Here is a 22,078-nt window from a genome sequence, read left to right as displayed (position 1 = left end):
ATGGTTTGGACGTATTAAATCTATTTTTAGAAATAGTAAGGTTTGTATAATAATATAGTAAGATATATATATATATATATATATATATATATATATATATATATATATATATATACATACTAGTCGGGTACCTGCGCGATGTGGCGGCACTAGATAGTTTTTTCGGCGGCCGGTTTCCGTATGGTATGCAATACGGTTGACGGGAGATAGTTCTATTCAAGCTTTTGGATGACTGTTTTGGGTCATATAATTACTTGCGGTGGCTAGTTTCTACGTAGTTGCGTAGATATGCAATACGGTTGACGACAAATAGTTTTCTTTTGGGTGTCATGTAATGGTCAAGCTTTTATTATTCTAATTTACCACTAACTTATATCCGGTAAAGTACTCGCGCAATATGACAACATCATATATTTTCATTTTAGAGTTAGTTTATAGGCACTGATTAGTTTCTTTTAGGTGAGATTCAAATTTTTTCTTTTAGGGGAACTAAAATTTTTAGGAAACTAATTTCATTGCGGAAAAAAAAAATAGTGGATGCATTACAAATATAATCCTTAGTGTCAAGTGCTAAATAGTTGTTTTTTCTTCCAATTATTTTATTTCAATAATTATTTTTCAACATGATTAAAAAAAGTAAATTAAAACATACAAATTAGATAACTTCAAACTTTATAGACTTATTAAAAACAATACATTTCAAAAGATAACAAAAGATGCACCTTATCAACGTTATTAAAAATATTAAAGAAGATCATGTTTACTTTCTCACAATTTTGGTTGGTCACATTATATAATATACGTTTTCATGTATCTCTCATATTATAAAAACGTTTTAAATTACACATTTTATTTTATATTTTATATTTTATATTGCATTAGCTTAATCTCTTGTAAACATATAATATGCTAAAGTTTATACATACCATATTATAATATAAATAACATTTAAATATTTTTCTAATGTATTTTTTATCATCCATAGGTAATGTTAACATTTTCGTATATTAAGTTATAAAATATAAATAAAATATGATTTGTTTAAAGTAATTTTTTTAAAACAACAATAATTCAAATTCAAATTCAAATTGTAATTATAATTTATCATTTCCAACACTTCATTGGAAATTACAAATTTAAATTGAAAGACATCCGGCATGGGCATTGGTTTGGCTGACTAAGGCTGTTATTGCTACTTGTCTATATATAGCTAATAATTTAAAACAAATAGTAGTTTAGATAAAGTAAATTTTACATCTTTGACATTTATAATTATGAATTATTTTCCATTTTCACCATTAAAAATCTTGTCACCTTTCTTATATTATATAACTTTTAACTACTAATATTATATTAAAATTTCTAAATACTTTAAAGTTTGTTTGCATATTTTCATGATGTTTACATTTCAGTTTTGACGTTTTGCAGTCGTATTTTGATTTAAAGAATCTCCTTGCTTTCTTTTAATTTTACCCTTCCTGTTTTAGTTATTTTTAAAATTTTAATGATGTAAAATCTTTTATGTTTTAAGTTGTTCTCTTGTACATTATTAGATAGGTTGAAAGAACTTGTGATGAAAAAACTTGTTAATAAATATTAGATATAGGCTTCTTTATTTGATTATATATGAAGTACAATTAACAAACCTAAACAAAATGCGAAAGGAAACAGAAATCTGATTTTTTTATGGAAATGCAAAAGAAAAAAAAAGTTCCAAAAACTATACCTTTCTCCAACCCACTGGTTTTACAAATTAGCATTTAAGAAATATAATAATAGTCCCACAAAATACAAATATTAGGTTCATACACAGACTACATATTAGCATTTTATCCACAAACAACACACCTACCACTCAACCCCATTATCATCTTTTTCACCTTAAAAGGAAATCACCTCCTACATTTTTAAATCCCCAACTTCACCACAATCCCCTTCCCAAGAGCCTTATCCATCACCTTTTATGTCCCTTACATCTCTATTCCCACCATTTTCAGTTAATTCTAATATGGCTTAGGGTGCCTATTAGCATTAATTCCTGGAGTTGACATCAAGCCACATCTTTATTTGCATATCCTTTAGTTCCTGCAAACACAACCAAACAAAATCTGTCAATCAATGAACATCCTTTGAAATCCACATCTGATTGACTGATTCACATTCATTAAAGCTGGAACAGAGTATCCAAGATCCAAATGATTCTCAACAGTTTAGTTTCCTAAAGATACTAATATGTTTTACCACATACACAAACACACAAACAGACACCAAAACACACATACACAAATAGATATCATAAATCTTTTTTAGGAAAATTTATTTATAATCTTACACTCAAAATTTTATACAATTTAATTAGAATTCAATTCAATCAACCATAAGATTATACTTGTTACAATCTAGAGATAAACCCAATAAATGGTACTTGCAATTTTAGATATTACAGGAACTATTTGTTTTTTTATCTTATATCTATATATTATAGCAATGTGTATGGAGTTGAAACCTTTATTAGCATGGTATAAAATGTTTTACCATCTCCCCAACAGAAAAACATGCCTTTTTTAAGCATCATGTTGCACCCACTTCAAACTGCTCTTTTAAAGATGGCCAGAAATAGATACTTCTACTTGTTGAGAGTGGTTTACCTGGTGTGTGTGTGTGTGTGTGTGTGATCTATTGGTAAACATATGTATCGATCTGTATATTTAAAGGGATAAATAATGAAGCAACATACAATAACTTTTGAGTGAGAGTTGGAGGAAGCCTGTACAGAAGGAGACAAAAGTTGAAGCATCAAAATGAAGTCAACAAAATGGTACCTTGACAAAAAAAAAATTGTATGTCTTCCTCCAAGTCAAATGCTTCCCTCATCTTAAAAAAAAACTTGTTGAGAGAAATGGAAACGACGGGTTGTGGTGAATTACGTTACCTCTAAGCTAAATCGAGAAAAACAAAATGAAACAAAAAGATGAAGAAAGGTTATAAAAACTATACCTTGTGATTGGATCCAACTTTCCTCTCAGGCTTCTTAACAACTCCATATTTTTGCGCATTTTGAACCCCTCTCTGAAAATATGAATGTGTTTTCCTCCGGTTTCTGCAAAAGAAAGAGAGGGATAAACTGAAAGAGAGAACGTTTAGTATTCGAGTGCTCTTGGAGTTGTAATAACGTCAAGAAAAGGGACAATTTTTATGATTTTGAGTTGATATTAACACAACTTGATAAAACACTTTTCAACTAATGGAATTGGGTAGTGAAATCCCCTATTGTTTCGTGTTCAAATTTGGAGAAAGTTGAGGAGACGATTGCATCTTTAGATTAATAGATTATAGAGAGAGAGAGAGAGAGAGAGAGAGAGACAGGTGGTGGTGAGCTACTGGTTCCTGATTTGGGTTTTATTTATGTTGAATGGTGTGTGATGTTTCCGGAGATAGGTGGCTATGGTAGAGGAGAATTAGGGTTAGGGTTACGGTTTCTGGTAAAGAGAGGAGATGGCGGTGTTTATAATAGAGGGGTTGGCGGACTCCGTCACCAGTAGAGGATTTCTAAAGCATTGGTTGTCAGTTGAGAGGGAAGAACATTTGGTCGACGTCGTGAGGGTAATGGGGAAAGGTATGGCGTCTGAAAGTCTTCTAGATTGTATCGACAGTGTGAAGAAGTTGGTGGTAACAGAGGGTTGTCGGAGACTGAAGAGGCCAATGAGATAGACAGATGAGATGTGGTTTATTAGCAAATTTTATGTGTAGAGAAGATAAGGGTAAAATCTAAAGAGAAGGTAATACCAAAATATACATTTAGGTACTATAAGATAAATTTAGATATGCGAATACAATAAAAACCGTAAGCTTAATATTATTGTACATTATGTTCAAATAGTGATACCTCTTAAATTTCAAGAAATATTGAATATGCATTATATAATAGTAAAGATATATATATATATATATATATATATATATATATATATATATATATATATATATATATAGGCTTAAGTTATTTTTTTCACTAAGTATTATGTGCTAGAATGCATAGATCTGGACCACCGGATAGAATAGAATCAAATTTCATGATCTGAGGGTCTATGATATTACAATAGGGTAACATGTACCATTTAATCACACAAATTTCAATATAAGTGCATTTTAGTCAATTAACCTATATTAAAAAAGGAAATTTTCGGATTCTTAGGGATAACTAATTCCTTTATTTTTAAAAATCTGAATATTTTAAATTAATTCAAATTTAAAAATCCGATTTTATTCTGCCAGAATGATAAAATGCCAACCATAAACTAGTAAATATATTTTCGATTTTATTTTTGCAGAATACTTTTCCAATACAGTTATATTTGATAATTGACCTGATTTAAGAATAAGATATCATTCATATACATCCAACTTGGGTCTATGATTTTATTCTTAATATACATCCGAAATTAAATAGAAATTCATACATATTCTTACAGACTAATATCCTTATACATTTTAATATAGTTATACATATTCTAACAGAATATCATACAAAATGAATAAAATTGTTATAAAATAGCATTCTTGAATATACAATTATTGAACAAATACACTTGATCCTCTTCAATGGTCCATATAATCAACTTAATCTTCACATATATACTTGTTGTTGAACTCGATTCCAAATATTTCTCTTGTATGATCAATATTCAATTCCTTCTCCATGCAATTCTGAAAGAATAAGATACATTACTCGTTAGTATTACCAGTTATACAAATATACTTATTGTTAACAAACATTCTCAAAGACATTCTAACACAATGCATTTATATAAAGAAATTCTAACAGAATACATTACAGAATGCACTTAAATCCTAGTTTTTTCTTCTATATGCATAAACATTGCAAAGCATGTATAAATGTATTATGTCAGAATTAGTAGCAACACATGTTTTATGTAATATTTATATTCTCATAGAATGAACATGTGTTTGCATTCTGATATAAAAAAGAATTCCCCAGCTTAACCCTTTTCATGCAAATTCTGACAGAATGCCAACTTAACCCTTTTCATCAAAGAGAAACTTAGAACAATCAAGTATCAAGAACAAATGGAAAATCAAGAATAATCTATCATTATTTAAGTCAGATTCTAAATTACAAAATCGGCTTGAATGATGGATATTTAAAATTAAAGAAGAATGAGAGCACAGTGGGTATACAAGTGAAATCGGAAATCAACAGGAAGGAAAATCGGAAATCAAAGAATCGAAAATCAGTGAATACATCAAATGGAAAATCCATGTGAAGAATCGTATATTAGTAGCATTCAAAGGAAGAATTGCAAGCAATCAAGAAGTAGAAGAATCAGAAATCAAATATTACATGAAAAAAATCGTCAAACCTTTCATGGGAATGGGAAAGATCGAGACGTATCCATTACCTATCCAGGTTTTACCCACTGTGACAACCCGAAATTTCTATCTTGTACTGTTATTCAAATCAATCAAAGTTAGACTCGTTTCTGCTACAGTTTAGTATTATTTTGAGTCAAATTGAGTGTTCTAAACCTAGTATCTTAAAGTTGGAGTTTAGATTTGGGTTCTGCGAGTTCACCCGACACAAAAATTGGCCAAACACTCCAACAAAAGGAGTGTACGGCCGTACACTTGGGTGTGCGGCCACACACCCCTCCTCTGGCAGCACACTCACGACCATAAAGTGAAGACATGACTTTCATTCAATCCTTTTCACCCTTGTAGAACAGAACTCATTTTCTCTCAAGTAACATCCGATTTTGCAGCTAAATCTTCAAGTAGTAAGTGCTTCTTTCCATTGATTTGTTAATTCCTTACTCCATCTAGTATAGATCACTGATTTCATCCATGAAATCACTCCATTTTGGTAGATCTTCAAGTGTTCTTCAGTTTCACCAAGAACACCAAGAACACCTACTAAGTTCTTGGGCTCCAAACACCCCTATACGCTTCTATATCGTAAGTACCCTTCTTCTGCTTGTTATTTACTAGACATGATCATCAAGGAGTGTGCGGCCGCACACACTCATGTGGCCGTACACCCCTTTCTTTAGTGCTTAAGGGCCTCAAACTCCAGTTGTAAGCTACCACATGATCAAAGACACTTAGGGGATGCAAGATATAACCATGGTAAACACTTTTTGACCATTTTTCCTAGGAGTGTGCGGCCGTACACTCCATGGCCGCACACACAGGGTCGCACACCTAAAGGGCAGCACACCTGGTGGCCGTACACGCCCATATGTGACCATACACCCATTTTATGAAACCTTTGATACTTCTAACACTTCAATCCAAGTGATTTCTAGTCCCTAAGATGGTTTCTTAGCATAATTAGTTGTATAAATACTAATTATAGTTATATATGTGTCATTATTTTCTATTAGGATCCGTTTGTGCTCAAGACTACACTTGACACTTAGCATCCTTCACCAATCATACATTTGTGTAACTTATTACAGGTAAGTTCATACCCCCGTTGTAACATCCGAATTCCCCAAGTATCTTATTTTATGTATTTTTATTGAGTATTAGAGAGGGACTCAGCGAGTAGATGCTTAAACTCGCCGAGTAGGATCGTCGTTTGCTGACTGTATTAAATGAATGGACTCGGCGAGTCCATGCGTGGACTCGGCGAGTCCGCGCTGTTAAGTAAAACCCTAATACTCGGGGCCTGAGCCCTATTTAAAGGCCTTTATGGCCTCCATTTGCGACCAATGCACCCCAGAGGAACCCTAGAGAGAGGAGTAAGAGAGTTGAGACCAAAAGGAGGCTATTTCTTCATCTTTTTGTGTGGTTTGGCTTGAAGGAAGATAGGAGCACACATCTAGAACGTGAAGGGGACTGGATCTGAGCTAATCATCTTGTGGTATCATCTTTGGAGGTATAAACCTTTCCCATTTCGTGTTATATTGATGGATTTCTTGCTTTTAGGGTTTTTACCCTCATTTTATGGAAGATCTAGGGAGTATGAGGTCCACTTTGGGATTATGACATCAGATCTGGACCCATAGAGGTCCATAGAACCTTTCCCACTCTGCTTTATGCTGATTCATGGAGGATTGGAGACTAGGTTGCCATTTCTAGTGTTATTTCTCTATTGGAGGCTTGATATGGGTTGCATGCACGTAAAGGTTGCACCTTTACGTGACTTTTGAGTGCTTAAGGGTTAGATCTATGAATTGGTTAAGCAGATCTGACCTCAGGAGGTTGTTTGAGCAAGTTCATGGAGGAAACTCGCCTAGTCCATAAGAGGACTCGACGAGTCGAGTCGGGTTGCCCCGCGACCTGTGACGACCCATGGAGTATAGGGTTGACTCAGCAAGTCAAGAGAGGACCAGGGGCGAAGAGGACAGGCGTGTACTCGCCAAGTCACCCTAGTGCACTCGGCGAGTAGGGTCAAAGTTGACCGTTGACTTTTGTTGACTTTAGGGTTCTCGTCAAGACTGGTTCAGGAGAGTTTAGGGAAGGGTAGAATGGCCTTCTACCCAGTCTGTAGAGACGAGATCATGAGAGAGTATTGATCAGGAACGTTATTTGAATAATAGGAGGAGGCTAAGTCGGGACGTTGAGCATGAGAGTTTATCCGACTTCATTGAGGTGAGTCTTCTCACTATACTGTACCTAGAAGGGTACCTATGTGTGACCGGAAGGTCTTGTATGATATGATGTATGTGCTATATGCGGTTATGTGATATGTATGTGCTATGTATGAAAGTGTATGATAAGGACCGGAAGGTCAAGATGATGTATGTATGTGCTATGTATGTTATGGACCGGAAGGTCAGGAGGTTACAGGCCGGAAGGTGGATACGGGTAGGACCGGAAGGTCTATCGGGATTTGGGACGGAAGTTCCCTGAGACACATGGATCAGAAGATCCTATATAGTTATGGCCTGGAAAGGCGTATGTGGGGTATGTGGTATTTTGGGGAACTCACTAAGCATTTATGCTTACAGTTGTTATGTTATGTATTTCAGGTACTAGCGAGGATCGCGGGAAGGCGCCGACATGATCTGTACACACTGAGGGGATTATGTATATGAGATCTTGGGACATGTTTTGTTATGTTACAGTGGACACATTACATTTTTATGATTTTTGTGTGAATGAAAGTATGTTTTGAAATGAAAAATTGTTTTGAAAAATTACGTCGTTACACCCGTATTTTCATAATTTTTACTGTTTTAAGGGGGGGGGGGGATTATAAGTCTAACACAATGTTTTTGTGTTATAAACAAGTGATTTCAGATATCTTATCAAAATGAATTTCAGTTATTATCAAATTAATTGATTTTCAATATTTGTTTCAAAACGACATCAAGTCACCAAAATGGATTTTAAAATATTAAACTTTTTTAAATGTTTTTATAAACTTATATTTTCCTCCAAAAATCATGTTTGTATATATATATATATATATATATATATATATATATTTATATTTATATAAATAAGATTTAAAAGGTTTAGGATTGATAAACCACTTTGGTTCCTTTTCCTTGTTTGGATGTGGGATTACAAGTAACAATTTTCTGTCTGAGTGTCATTTAAATTTTACTTATATATATTTGTATATGTATACAAATATAAAGTTAGTTCAATAAATTTCAATAATCCTTTGTAACATGTTGAGCAAGGGGTTACATTCATGAATAATCATTATCAATTCAGAAAGTTCATATAAATTATAATAGGTATAATTTATGATTCATAGAAAATTGATTTATAATTCAAGTATACTAGAGTACATTATTTTACAAGAACAAAGGTTGATTCAAAACTATTCAAGGGTATATATTCTTTCAAGATTCATGTTAAGAATACTAATTCAAGAACATACTAACAATCATTCATTTCAGAAGGATTAGATTTTCATAACTATTATACAAATAACATTATATGCTTTTATGAGTCAAGCAGTACACGTTGTTTAATTCATTGTAAACAATATAGTAAAGTCCTGATATTATGACTAGAATCTCCAGTAGGGGATCGAGACAATGTGTGTATAGATCTATATTGGGATTGATAACCCCACACTCGGACTGCTAGCTACAGTCAAGCATACACGCCTGTGAGTGACAAATTGTTATCATCAACATTCAGCGCATTCATAGCGTTGGGTCAGGCCACCTAGTCAGTATGGTTATAATAACTCATATAAGATATTAACAATACGTTAGGGTATAATTAATTAAACTTATGTACCTTTTTAAAGTACTAGTTTTACAAGATACAATTTACAAGTTACAGTTTTACAGTATTACAGTTTTATGTAACCAAAACTACTTTTAATATTCAGCAGAAAATATAGGATTTTCTGGAAACAATATACTTATTCAAGAAACAGAAAACCTTCTTTCAAAACATAAATACTTATGTACTCACTAAACTTTATGTTGATACTCTCTTTTCAAATTACTTGTATTCTCAGGGAACCAGTAGACAGGTACACCCCGAGCTTTTGAGAATATGGAGCTGTTTATGTCTTGTCTTCTTCTTTTGTACAACTTTTTAGTATCAGTAGACATCAATGAAACTCATGTAAATATTTATACTTTTTAATTTAGTGGTTGTTTGTACTTTGATTACTATTATACATGTGTTGTGATACTACAAATGAAGTCCTCCACCCCCGGACTTTTCCGCCGTCTGGTTTGGGGGTGTGACACCCACTTACTCTCTCATCCTGTAAGTGAAATAGCTTCATAATAGGACAAACAATAACAATGTCGATGCCATATGAATAAAAGGAAAGCGATTCTAAAACAACCTTTTATCAGAGGGTTTTCTAACCCTAGAAATTTCGCAACTAGGGGATATTGTTTTTTCACGAAGCACTGTTAAAACCCCTTGTTCTCCGATTCATAAAGTTGGTGGTTCGATGGTTGTGTGGGGTAGTGCTATTGCTCTGGGGGTGTCGAAATAAGGAGATGAGAAGGGTTTCCGGGCCTGTGAAGAGAGAACAAGATGATGGTAGTTCTATACGATGATTTTTAAAGAAAAAAGGGAGAATCGATGGTGGTGTTATATGTTTGTGAAACTGATATCCTAAATTAATGGGATATTAATTTATTTTGTTTTCTTTTACCATAATTAATTATAGTGTAGATTACTCTTAAAACCTTCTATTATTTATTAGTAATTTAAATATTTCCTCAATTCTCATTGGTGCATACATGCACACAATAGTTGCCACAAACATTTGAACCTATATATATATATATATATATATATATATATATATATATATATATATATATATATATATATGGGTTTTACATGCAATAATGCAGATAAATCCTTATACATGTAAGGGTACATGCGACCTATTACATCTAGTCATAAAATTATTGAAATAACATTCAATTGCACAAGAACCCTACAAGACATAATTATTTACGAAATTAATAAACAAGTTTGGAATTGCATATCTTTTTTTATTCTTGTAGTAAACAATCAAACCTATCCTACTTGAAATACTCTTGGAAGCAAGCACTAGAAATCTCGTGCCTCTGATGGTTCACACCCAAACCTTAACAACCAAGGAGACTTAAATAGAGAGGAAAGGAGTAGTGGAAGAAGAATTTCAGATTTGTCTTCTTGGAATAAGGTGAAGAACGAAAAGCAAACTTGAGAAGGGTTTATATAGGTGATAAGAAGGTAGTTGATAAGTCAAGTTTCTTTTAGATAATCCTAATCCTCTTACTTCCTCCATAAGGCATGTAGGCTTCCTTAGAGCCGAAGAATACCTCCAATAACCATCTAGAACTCGTCCCCATCACACACACACACACACACACACATATATATATATATATATATATATATATATATATATATATATATATATATGATGGGTTTTACATGCAATAATGCAGATAAATCCTTATACATGTAAGGGTACATGCGACCTATTACATCTAGTCATAACATTATTGAAATAACATTCAATTGAACAAGAACCCTACAAGACATAATTATTTTCGAAATTAATAAACAAGTTTGGAATTGCATATCTTTTTTATTCTTGTAGTAAACAATCAAACCTATCGTACTTGAAATACTGTTGGAAGCAAGCACTAGAAATCTCGTGCCTCTGATGGTTCACACCCAAACCTTAGCAACCAAGGAGACTTAAATAGAGAGGAAACGAGTAGTGGAAGAAGAATTTCAGATTTGTCTTCTTGGAATAAGGTGAAGAACGAAAATCAAACTTGAGAAGGGTTTATATAGGTGATAAGAAGGTAGTTGATAAGTCAGGTTTCTTTTAGATAATCCTAATCCTCTTACTTCCTCCATAAGGCATGTAGGCTTCCTTAGAGCCCAAGAATACCTCCAATAACCATATAGAACTCTTCCCCTTATATGGGAGGTCCTAGAATTGGTCAATGTTCAACTTTTGAACATTGTCATCTTTAGTCCTCAGACTTTTACTTTTTCCAATTAATCCCAAAATTAATTCTAATTAATTATTGATTAATTCTTAATTAAATTATACCATTTTTAATTAATATATTATTCTCATAATATATCAACAAATCATTTATTGCTATTTATTAATTATATAATAAATAAATAAATCATTATCTCTCTCCAAAAGTCATCATATTCAATTACCAGCTTTGAGGGCAACTCAAAAGGACATTGTCAATAGTTCAAGTATATATACCAAGTTAGTTATTGGCTTAGACACCTAATCCAAAAGTCTCCCACTTGGATAAGCCTATAACTACAATTGCCAGTGTAACTTCTAAACTAACAACAAAGGGAGCTTCCCAGAGCAACTCCAGTCTCTGATGTAATTAGCCAATAGTGCTAAGATAAGTGATCAAACATTCCTTCATTCTACAAGATATCATATGGACATGAGACAGGGATTGAAGTCAATCTCATTGTCCAAAATTATGTTTCCCGATTTCCTGATTTATGATGACTGAATTCAGACTACTAATTGAACACATCAATTTAGTCAAGGCTCGGCCAAGCATTTTAGATATCGAGAAAAAATCATTAAGGGGCCCAAATATATCGCTTTTCCCCTTAGGGAAATAAAGAACAAATAAATTTTGACTTATATATTTGTATCTTTTACTCATCAAATCATGCATGGCACTACGTTTTATAACATCATGTTACTGATGCGTTTACATAACACCAATGCATAACCGACTTGGAAATTACAACTCATATATCTCCATTTAAAGAATATATGATATTATCGTCTCAAAAGTACTCATGATAAAATCCATGAAGTAATTCTCTGAGCGTGGATTTATCCAATACTCAAAATCCCCATTTTTCTAGGTACTCATGGATATTGTAGAAACTATTGCAATGTCTGATCTACATAGACAATCTACAATTCAATTTATGATGGCCTTAATTCACTACGTAATTCCAAAAGTATGAGCGACTGTGGAATTGGAATAATCAAATCATTCAGGAAGTAAAAGATGCAAAGTGAAACACAATAATAAACTAGTTAACTATGGTCTCAAACCTATTGAATATAAATAATCTCTATTATTTAATGACCATAATAATTACGAATTTATTCATTGAATAATGTTTCAAGTAATCAACTAACCACTTGAATTAAATAACATCCGTTATGTCATGTTATGAACATGCATATTATGCCTCTCTATGGTCTATCTTTTGTGCACAGATCAACTGGATATTATTCCAATGATGCTCATTTCACAATCCCAAATTCTTGTCACTGTAAAAAATGTATTGGCATTCCAACCTTACTTGCATTCACCTTCTGTGATCTCGACACTTCAAATTCACAGAGAGACTGAGTCAGCGATATTACAGAATGTTCCATTGGAACTTTGTTACTAGAAAAAATTCCACAGCAATGAAGTTTCAAAATCAAGGTACACTCCTTTGAAAACTTCTCTTGTGTTAAAGTTTGTAACTTACATATAGATTTAATAATCAACTCTCATTATGGAAACATTTCCATATTCCCATACGACCATCAACTTTGACCAAGAATCAACTCAATCTTAAACTTGTCGCTATGGTCCGTCCAAATCAATACCACACTTCCAACTGTCCACAAGCAACCAATCCTTTGGTATAACCTCAGAATGTTCTTGAAAGTTGTTTATTAACCCCAGTCACACAAAAATTCTAATTCTTTTCCTCTCAATGCTCAAGATATTTGGAAAAATCATAATAAATAAATATTACAACATATGTAATCGGTCCTATATCCGAAGCATATGGGACTCGATTCATTTTATTCAATATTTGTTCAATCTCTCTATAATATATTCATATATGGAAATTCCTATGTTGTAACGCCCCAAAAAATCAAGGGTAAAAATTTCATTCTTATTATAGTCAAAACACAGATGTCATTTAAATCCAACCACTCCAAAAACATTGGTAATTAAAAATATTTATCAGAGTTCATCCCAAAATCACATATGGCGGAAAACACAGGTGTGTGCACTGCGATCATCTTGGGCCTTTCCTTTCCAAACCAATGATACCTGAAACCATAAGCAAAACTATAAGCACAAAGCTTAGTGAGTTCCCCAGAACATACCCCACACAATCCACATAATCACATAAACCATATCAACTACATAAGCCATGCATACAAACATATAAGGGTGCCATGGAAACCCTCCAAGCTCTTACATCAGGTGCCATGGCAACCCCCACATGGTCCTTGCCCGCTGCCATGGGAACCCCTACATGATCTCAACTACCTGCCATGGGAACCCCCACATGGTCTTAGCTAACTGTCATGCTAACCCCCACATGGTCTCTACATACAAGTCATATATGCCATTCATGAAATAGATATATAAGGATGCCATGGAAACCTTCCAACGTCTTACATCGAGCGCCCCTCCCCCCTCCCCACATGATCTCAGTCCACCGCCATGGAAACCCCCACATGGTATACATACAAATACATAACACATCGATAGCATACTCGCAAAATACTACTACTGCTAACAATATGGGTCGACCTTGGTGCGTTAGACACATTGGTATGGTGAGGAGACGCACATCAAGTGTGAACTGTAGCTGAGTAGATGCAAGCCCCGAGTATCAGCTCCACACAATCCCTAAACATACACAATTCCTTAGATTCAACTCAACCATTCATACACTTAAAATTCAACCTCGGTCAAAGTCAAAGTCAATGCTCCGAGTTGACCAAACTCATCGAGTTACCTTTTAACTTGTCAAGTCCACCCCAAAGTCAGAATCGTGATATTGCGATCCAGCTCATCGAGTTTTCCTACAACTCGTTGAGTTCCTCCGTTTTTCAACAGAATCAGGACAACCCCAACTCAACTCACCGAGTTCACCCATGAACTCGTCGAGTTCTCCAGTCTGCCAACCCACTTAATGCATTAAGCCATTTTACTTGAATACAAAGGCTCCAAACCTCAGATCCCCATCTATAGAGATGCCTAGAAGGGTAAAAGTTCTAGCTTTACCCTCAAGAATCATCCATAAGGCCTCAAACTCAAACCCTAAGTCCTTTAAAGAGGGTCTTAACCCATTAAGCCCTTAATCTCTGATTCCATCATCCCAAAACATACATCTGATGTCCAAAGGTGGACAAATCACTTAAAGTTTCTAACTTTACGTCCATGCATGCTTGTAACACTCTCTAAGGTTCATTTTTTGCTTCATAATTGCTTGAATGGGACATGTAGGCTATTAAAGTATGCAACTTTAATCCTCTAGAGGTCATATGGGGGCCAGATCTGCACCCTCAACCTCTAGAAACCTCTTTTCTTTGGACATGTAAGCTAAAGTCCCAAAATCAAGCCCAAAACTACAAAAGATGAGATCTAACAAGCTACATGTCAAGGTTATGACTTTATACCTCCAAGATGTAGCCTTTGATGATGAGTTTATGGATCCAAGATCTCTCCTCCAATCTTGGTACTTCTCTCTCCAAAACATCCTTCAAAAACCTCCATCAATCACTCTAAAACTCAATGCACAACGGAAAATTGATCTAGGGTTTCTTCTGGACAAGGGAGGCTGGTAAGGAGGCTAACTCTAGAAGTTAAGTCCTTTAAATAGGGTGCAATACCCGAAAAATTAGGGTTTTCATTTCCAGTGTCAACTCGTCAAGTTGGGACTCCCCAAATCGTCGAGTAGGTTCATGAAAGTACCCGGCTGCGGAAATCTCAACACGACGAGTTGGAGGCTACCAACTCGTTTGAGTTCCATTCAAGACTTGAAAACTAATTAGATTTATTTCATATTTGGACAAAGCATTATAAATCTCCCCCGCTTGAACTAGACTTTGTCCTTGAAGTCTGCTGATGCGAGAAGTCCGGATAATGTTTCCTCATCCCGTGCTCCGACTCCTAGGTCCATTCAGAGCGTTTTCAGTGCTGCCATTGCTCCTTTAACAAGCCTCACTTTCGTTGAGTCTGAAACCTAAAGTCTCGATGGTCTGACTCCCTGTCAGACCTCTCACACCGAACTGCCACCAAGCTAGCCCCATAGAGTTTTGTACCACACAAAGTGGTTCTAATCCCTGATCTCATTGTCACCTCGAAGGGAACAAGGTCACTAATCCAAGGGCTCCCACATAGTCGCCCCTCGCAACTTTCAACATAAAACCTCATAGGCAATAACTACCCAGACCCCCATGTCATTATCCTGACACTGAACTAAATGCTACAGGACCAACTATAGTCTTTCTCATACCCGGTCTTCCATGACCCATCATAACTTGATTCCAATCATATTGTGCCCCCCCCAACGGCCTTGCGAACTGACCCCCCCTGTGATCTACCATCCGAATAAAATCTTGCTTCCTCTAGTACTAGCTCCAATCTCTCTTCAGTAGTTGCAATACGATTCTTTAATTCATCTCCTTGTGAGCAAAACACAGGTTTGCCACAACCTCCCACTGCACAAGGACTAGTGAATGCTACGGGCCACCCGAGCCAAAACCCTGAATAGACTAATGTTCATGGGATCCAACTTGTCTCGTTTCCTCAGCCGGATGACACCTTCCATGGTGACACCTTCAGGAAAACCATATAACCTACCCAGAACTCTAAGTTCAATCGACGCTTGTCGGAATAGTTCTCCTGCCGACTCTGTGTTGTCTGGAGCCTGCGTTGATAGTTGATGCAAACCACGTTCCTTCTCCTTCCCACCCCGCCTTCTCTATGGAGTATATTTTTTCAGACAAATAATCGGTAAAAATGGCGGAAATTGTAGGGGCACATGGATGACGCACGTCGGTGCACGGAAACGATGAACTCAGGAAAGTGAAATGGACAAAGCATTACTCGTCTAATCACTAGATATTGTTGGTTAAAGAAGGAGATTTCTCTTTTTCTTTGAGTTTGGCGATGTCTTTTGGGTCTACCTCCAACATCATAGCATCTTCTCTCGATTCTCTTTGGTAATGAATCCTTAATCCCTTTGATGCATTCTATTTATATTTTCTCGTTAAGTTTCTCCGATAGTAAATATTACGTAGAAGGTTTATTTTGGGTGTTCTCGAGGTTTTATCTCTGCGTTCATTCTACTTTGATGACTTATAAGAAATTAGGAATCCCAATATATTTTATCATAACTTGGATGCTTAACCCCACTGAAAAGGTTTGAGGGTTAACAATTCATTAATCTTCGACTATTATAACTCGGTTCTCCACAGATCTGCACTTGCATCCCACCTAAGGCCTCCTGATAATGACAACCCTTGATAGACCGAGGTATAAAGGTTCCCAAACCAGCGTTGAGACTACCAGTCTCACACCTGGTCCACCCACCCGGTTCCCTAAAGTCCATATAACAAGGCTATTCAGCCCAAACATTCCTCTGCACTACATACTAACCCACACTCAATACTGAAATCCAAGATCCAATACCTTGACCCAATGGTCTCTACCAGTTCCAAACTGGATTTCCATAATCACCCTGGCTCGCCCGTGGATCCCCAAGATCCTCAGCCTACAACAGAGAATAATTCCCTAACAACCCTGGCCGGTGTGACCAAGGCACGATTTGATCCCCAATCCATGCTTGTGACCATCACATAAATAGTCTACTTGAACCGATTAATGCTACGATCCTATCGCAGCCTAACACTACTTCCATCCAACCTTGCTTACCACCCATGGCCTCACCACACTCAACTATCACAACGTCGCACCTCTCGAGCCGAATCCGGTATCCCATCAGGAATTCGGGTCACTCCTACAGGCTCCCACTGATTACTATGCATAGTCCAGACGATGCTGACCGACGATTGGGAGTTTCCTGAACTCCCATCAACACCACCTAGGCCTAAGCAACGACTTATTTTTAGTGTATGCTACAGCTCCCCTGCGGTCTTACAACACTCTCGCCCTAACTGATCCCTAGTGAATGCTACAGCTCCTCCACGGTCTTACAACACTCTCGCCCCAACTCGATCACTAGTGAATGCTACGGCTCCCCCGCAATCTTAAAACATTATCGCCCAACTGATCACTAGTGAATGCTACAGCTCCCCTGCAGTCTTACAACACTTTCACCCCAACCTAGTTCCCCAAAGCCTGCTATCAAGCACCAAGAGGACACGATCTCCATGTTGGGAAGTTTCCCGAACTTCCAACTCACCCTATCCTCAATCCAATAGCCACTTGGGCCGCCATTCTCCCGATGGGGCTGCGAAACTCATCCTTGTCTCATACCTGCTCCTAATCCTAAATACCCGAACGATTCTCCCCTACTTAGATTCGACTAAGTCTTCATAACACATGAGAATTGGTAGGATCCCAAATCCTTCCATCCTTTAATAGCCAAACTGCCGACAGCCTACGCGTACTAGTGCTAGTGCTCCCTCACTAGCCAAACCCCAAAAGACAGCACAACCTCTAAGAACCAGATGAAAACTTCGCAAATCCCAACGAAACTGATATACCCAGATGCTTTGAATGATACTACACTCAAATCTTGAAGTCTAAATGACCGATACTCAGACGATAACCTCAGCAATAGATCACCTCCCTTGCGGACCCCACGAGTCATTCTGAGCACAATGACTGGAACCCCTGAATCCTGACGAGGATGGATAACCACCCAACCTGACCACAGACCGTCCATGTGTAAGGTCATATTTTGTTGGTTTGGGCTAGGTATTCATATGTATAGGTCTTGTTAGTCTTTGTTTAGGTTGTTTAGAGTGTTTGTGATTGGGTGAGCCGAAAACAAGGGTTTTCGGTTCAGTTGGTGTTTGCGGCTGCAAGGCTGTTTGCGGCCGTGATGTGTTTATGGTTCATTGTTCCCTATACATATGTGTCAGTGTTGTCAGAAGTACCGTTCGAGAGTACGGTTGTATGTGTGTGTGTTCCATTATACGAGACGTTTGCGGCTCTATATAAACGTGTGCAATTTGGATCATTCTTGCTTCTACTCCATCTTGTTCTCATTGATTATTGCTTGTTCTTGTGTTTGATCACTAGTTGGTTCCAGATTTGGGGACATACAATTGGTATCAGAGCCATACTAGTGTCAAATCTGTTCAAGCATTGTTTTCGATTGGAGTATTCTTCATTTTCGTGATTGTTCAAGCTTGGTTACTGAGTTTCTGTTGTTGATCGTGATTTCAAGGCCAAAGGTATTGAAGATCTGCTCGAAATAAGTTGTTTTCATCAAATTATGGGTGTTTTTGGCTCCAAACTTGTTTTCCGCTGTAAACTCTTTGTGTTTACGGCTGTAAACCATTTTCGACTGCAAACATGGTCTTTTCAACTGTAAACCCTCGTTTTTTATTGTAAACCACTCTTTGTCTGTAAACTGCTCTGATCGTGAACCGGTTTCGGCTGCAAACTCGTGCACGACCATAAACCCTTTTCGTCCGTAATACCTCTTGGGCTGTAAACCTTGTTCTCAGTTGTGAACCTCTTTTCGGTTGTGCTTTCAAACAATTAAGAAAATTAAAAAAAATGGAATAAAAAAACATGATAGTTCATCAGGAGTTGGATTCAATCGTGGGAACTACTACAAGAATCTCGCGTCTTCTTTTAGCTGAAGGATTTCCTGAATGGAAGTACAGAATGGAGAAATACATCAAGATGAAGGATTTCAAGATCTGGCGCAACATTCTGAAGGGTCCAGTTAGAATCACTACCACTCTTGAAAATGTAACCATTGTTGACAAAGACTTTGCAAATTACACAGATGAAGATTTTGAGAAAATCGAGGAACAAGAGAAGGCTCTTGCAACAATGACAATGGCCTTATCTCCTGAAATTGCGCAAGGATTCAGGGAGTATGACTCAGCCAAAGCTCTATGGGAAGCAATGATTGAAGTTTATGAGGGAAATGAAGACATGAAGCAGGCCCGCCAAGACATGCTTAGACAGAAGTTCAACATGTCTAATCATATTCTTAGAGAATCATTGGAAGCTCAACTACAACGATTTATTACCCTTACACTGAGATGAGTTCTGCTAGAATTTCAGTGCCGCGATCAGAAATTAACGAGAAAATGCTTAACTCTCTCCCCAAGTCATGGGACATAAATGTCTCTGTTATCAAGAAGACAAAGGATCTCAACCGACATAGTCTTGCAGAAACAATAACAATCATTAAAGCATGTGATCTTGATGACAAGCAAAGGGAAATTAACCATGTGAACTCCTATTCGACTGCAAATCTAGGGATTTCATCAAACAGTGCCTTTTCATCCTTTACTGCTCCATAAAATCAAGCTTTTGGTGTTTCACAACCACCATCCTATGTTGTTCCTGATGGGTTTTGAGCATTTCTAGCACTCCTAAGTGTACATGCAACCCTAGAAAACCTTGGATCTATGTTCGTCTATAATACATGCAAAATACTTTTTTTCCAAGGTTCATAATCCTATCTAGCATACATGGGGAACTTTAAACATAAAGATGGCTAGAATTACATACCTTGTTGTTATGATTCCTTGCAAACCTTGAGAGCCTAGCACCCCAAGTGTGATGCCTCAAATGTTTCACACAACACCAAATGCTCTTGGAATGACATTGAGAATGTATAACACTTGTAAAAATCGGCTTACCCTCTCTTGCTCTTAGTGTAGCCGATTTTGGTGAGTATCATGTTCCTTATATAGTGTGTCACATCTAGGGTTACACCATGTAAACCCTAATGTGACATGACTCTTCATTTCCATGACCCATGGGTTTGTAACTCCCATGGAGCATCCATGGAGCATCCAATGGGTTTAACCCAACTTGATAATCCATGGAGCCTTTTAGCCCACTATACAAGTTATGGATGATTTACATAATCAACCCATATATTTAATTAGTCATCTTTTGATCGCTTAATTAATTCCAAATTAATTCTTGATCAATACTAATGAAATAATACTATTAATATATTAGAACTTATAATATATTAATAAACCACTAGTGTTATTTCTCTCATTTAGTCTATCCAAATGCATGATGCCATGCAACCCAAATGGACCATGTCGGGTCGGGTCAAGTACATACCATAAATAGTTATAGACTTAGACACCTTATCCAACAGTTTCCCACTTGGATAAGTCTAATAACTATAACTGCAAGTATGACTTCAAGAACCGATCAGCAATCGTAGCTCTTTTCAAGGTCTCTCGGAACTGAGAAGATGATGATACACCATTTCAGATAAGTGATCATATAATCCTCTGTTGTAGATATCAGCCGGACACATACATGGTACAATGTCTTACTTTTGTCCCGCAGTTTGTTTCCCGATTTACGATTTGTTTGACATAGAACTTAATTGAACACATCAACTTAGTTCTGACCGGGCCCGGTACATGGGTCAAAACAAAATCATCGAGGGGCCCAAATATCGCTTCTAATCCAAGAAGGAACAGATAAACTTCGACTCATATGCTTGTTCTACTACTTGTTAAATTACACACAAGCGCACGTTTTATAACATCGAGTTACCAAGGCATTTTTGCATGATCAATGCATAACCAACTCATAGACAACAAGACATATCTCTAGGTTTGAAGACTTATAGGATATTACCGTCTCGCGATCACTCGAGATAAATTCCATGAAGTGATACCAGCGAGCGTGGGTTGAATCCAATACTCATAACTTATGAGCACTCATGAGTGTTGAGGCCATGTCCAACATCTTAGACCTCTATAACCAACTCATGACAATCTTAATTCATATCTACTTCCAACATATGACCGACTGTGGATAATTTGAATAATATGTAAAACTCAACATAAATATTCTGGAAGTCAAAACATGCAAAAGAAATAATAGTAAACGATCGACAAAAGATAGCAACACTTTACTCATAAATAAACACAACTTTTATTCATCATCAAATGTCAATTACACTTTACAAATTTCAAAATTGTCTAACTACTAAAACTAATATCATCCTTCAGCCCTATGCTTCTTGCATGCTGGAGATGCTTAACCCTACCCAGTCCCTTCGTGAGGGGATCTGCTAGGTTCTCATCCGATGATACCCTCTGTGCCACGAGGAGTCCTTCTTCTATACGATGTCTAATGAAATGGTATTTTCTATCAATGTGTCTGGATCTCCCGTGATCACTTGGTTCCTTTGCTAAGGCAACATCACTTTCACTATCACAGAAAATCTCTATGGGCTCCTTTATAGCTGGTACAACTCCAAGGTCTCGAATGAAGTTCTTTAGCCATATTGCCTCCTTTGATGCCTCGCTTGCCGCTATATACTCTGATTTGCAAGTTGAATCAGCCACTGTCTCCTGCTTGGAACTTTTCAAAGAAATTGATCCTCCATTTAAGGTAAAGACCCAGCCCGACTGAGAGCGGAAATTATCCCTGTCAGTCTGGAAACTTGCATCACTATACCCTACAACTCTCAAGTCATCACTCCCACCAAGGGTAAGGACCCAGTCCTTAGTCCTCCGCAGGTACTTGAGAATGTTCTTTACCGCCGTCCAGTGAGCCTTACCAGGGTTCCCCTGATACCTGCTAACCATACTCAAAGCAAAGGCTACATCAGGACGAGTACAAGTCATAACATACATGATCGAGCCTACAGCTGAAGCATAAGGTACTCG

General features: G+C 36.6%; 1 long non-coding RNA gene across 1 annotated transcript; it reads right to left on the bottom strand.

Annotated features, from left to right (window-relative positions):
• Positions 1 to 1,735: 1,735 nt before the first annotated feature.
• LOC145156437 (uncharacterized) lies at positions 1,736 to 3,668 on the bottom strand. The gene is made up of 3 exons (XR_013736704.1): positions 3,365 to 3,668; positions 2,998 to 3,100; positions 1,736 to 2,085 (listed from the first exon to the last, which is right to left on the bottom strand). It is a non-coding gene; the product is annotated as an uncharacterized LOC145156437 (long non-coding RNA).
• Between the last annotated feature and the right edge of the window lie 18,410 nt (positions 3,669 to 22,078).

The sequence above is a fragment of the Lactuca virosa genome, chromosome 2 (genome assembly GCF_052849685.1).
Source record: "Lactuca virosa cultivar CGN04683 chromosome 2, Lactuca_virosa_CGN04683_v6, whole genome shotgun sequence".
NCBI classification, from domain to species: Eukaryota; Viridiplantae; Streptophyta; class Magnoliopsida; order Asterales; family Asteraceae; genus Lactuca; species Lactuca virosa.
The sequence above is the reverse complement of the archived record's forward strand: the minus strand, read 5'-3'. Positions and strand labels throughout refer to the sequence as shown.